Source organism: Coffea arabica, chromosome 9c (genome assembly GCF_036785885.1).
Source record: "Coffea arabica cultivar ET-39 chromosome 9c, Coffea Arabica ET-39 HiFi, whole genome shotgun sequence".
Taxonomy (NCBI): Eukaryota; Viridiplantae; Streptophyta; class Magnoliopsida; order Gentianales; family Rubiaceae; genus Coffea; species Coffea arabica.
In genome coordinates this window covers 41,372,016-41,374,472 of record NC_092326.1, presented here as the reverse complement: position 1 = coordinate 41,374,472, position 2,457 = coordinate 41,372,016, and the positions used below count along the sequence as shown (strand labels likewise).

The window sequence follows — 2,457 nt, the reverse complement described above, 5'->3', positions numbered from 1 at the left end:
TTCCAAGTAACTCAATTTGGATAATTTTGGAGTCCTATTAATGCAATAATCCTTTTAGTTTAGCACATTGTTAATCATTTTCCTGTGAAGAAATATAAGCTCCGAAGATTTTGAATTCCTATTCAAAGTTGCAAACCATTGACCATTAGGAGATTCACCCACGTTGGAAAAATCCGTCCGATCTCTATTACTCGTCAGCTTAATTAACCATTTTTAGCTAATACAAGATGAATGGCAGCAACTTGGTGGACATTTTGGCCAGATCAAGAGTTCCAGAAAGGATAGATGTTTGGAGAGAGAAAGGGCAGAAAGGTAACCGAAATAAGAGCCACAACTATACCACAACATTTGAGCTTCTTACAAACCACAAACATAAATTTTGGTAACTAACGGTGCCAAACTCCTTATCACCACTATAAAAAGGCAACAAATGTAGTTTAGATTACACTATTCAGATAAAGTAAACGCAAATAGTGGGAAAGAAAAAAGAAAAAAAGAAGAACAAAAGATGGCGGGAGAATTCGGCATCACATTGTTGTGTTCATGGTTGTTCTTTACATGCATTGTCCAAGCCCAAACTGGACCAATTGATGTCACTCAACTTGGCGCAAAACCAGATGGCAGTGCTGACATGAACCAGGTAATTAATTTTAATCTTAATGCTGAAGCTACATGCATCGAAATCGAGTTGGTTGATTGATCAGTTCACCAGAATTTGAGAAAAGTTCGTGATTTGTCGAAAGCATTGTCCCCATTGAAATAAACAATTGGGTTGTAAAAGATTTGCCATTGTTGTAGGTTTTGGCGGATGCTTGGAAACAAGCATGTAATTCTACAACAGCATCTACAATTTTGATTCCAAAGGGCACATTTTTATTAAAAGAAGCGAGCATTGTGGGTCCTTGCAAAGCACCCGTTGAGATTCAAATACAAGGCACCATCAAAGCACCTGAAGATCCTGCACAAATAAGCAAGGATAATGAATGGATGACAATTATGTACGTTGACCAATTGACACTTTCCGGAGGTGGTACTTTGGATGGCCAAGGAGCCAAAGCTTGGACCCAAAATGAATGTCGTGTAAAAACCGAATGCAGCAAACTTCCAAATGTGAGTCAACTTTTACAACATTGAATACAAACCTATGAATGTTTTGCCAACAATACATGAGTTCAATTACTAATCTGATTGTTGTGCTTTTTTTTAACTTGAAATTGCAGACTTTGAGCTTGAATTTCGTCAACAATACTGTCATTCGTGACCTAGCTTCTTTGAACAGCAAACTATTTCATGTGAATCTTTTCTGAGGCAACAATATAACATTCCAACACTTTACAATCACAGCACCTGGGGACAGTCCCAACACTAATGGTATTCACATTGGACATTCCACTGGAGTAGGGACGATTGCATCTCAATTGGTGATGGTGCCAAACAAGTTAACATAAGCAAAGTGACATGTGGACCTAGCCATGGAATCAGTGTTGGAAGTCTTGGAAGGTATGACAATGAACTACCTGTTGAGGATATCTTTGTTACCGACTGCACCATCTCCGGTACTTTAAATGGTGCAAGAGTAAAGAGCTGGCCAGCTGCTAAAAGCGGTAGTGCCACCAATATGCACTTTGAAGGTATTATCATGCAAAATGTCAGCAATCCAGTGATCATTGATCAAGAATATTGCCCAAACAACCAGTGCACAAACACTGTAAGTTAAAAAACATTCATGCTAAGACAACCAAATTCTAAAGTGTATTCTTTTCGAGCTAATTTTTTTCTCTCCTCGTTATTTTGATTTATAGGCCCCATCAAGTGTTAAGATTGCTCAGGTCAGCTTCAAGAACATCACTGGCACTTCAGCAACACCAGCTGCTGTGACTCTTCTTTGCAGTAAGAGTATCCCATGCGAAGGTGTAGAGGTTGCTGACATTGACTTGGCATACAATGGCAATCAAGGGAATGTGTCAAGCAATTGTGTCAACGTAAAGCCAGCTCTCAGTGGCAAGCTGAACCCTCCAATCTGCTCCAATGCCACCATTCCTGCTCAGGCTGCTTAAATTCCCACAAGCATAGGAACGAGCTCGAAATTTTTTTCTCCTTCTTTTTTCTTTCCCCATTTTTGACAAATAGATTTTAGGTCTTATTATTTTTTGAATCCATTCAAGAAGTAATTATGTTAGATGAATCCATACTCTGTATGAAAATATCATTAGTTTTGATACTTTTGAAGACAAATAAAATATTGTCTCAATTTTTGCCATATCATAATACCCTTCATCTTATAATTATGTTTGTTGTTTTTCAATTAATTGTACCAATAGTAACAAAGATGAAATTCTCCCTTGCAAAGATGAAATTTAACTTGTAATGGTAATTAAATTACAACACTCCCAACTAAAACTTTTTATCTACATTACACTTCATCATTAGTTATGTTACATGTCAAACTTTCTTGCT

The 2,457-nt window shown here is 37.4% G+C and overlaps 1 pseudogene; it reads left to right on the top strand.

Moving 5' to 3' along the window:
* The first annotated feature begins 508 nt into the window (after nt 1–508).
* On the top strand, nt 509–2,057 carry LOC113709033 (polygalacturonase-like; annotated as a pseudogene).
* Nucleotides 2,058–2,457: the final 400 nt, after the last annotated feature.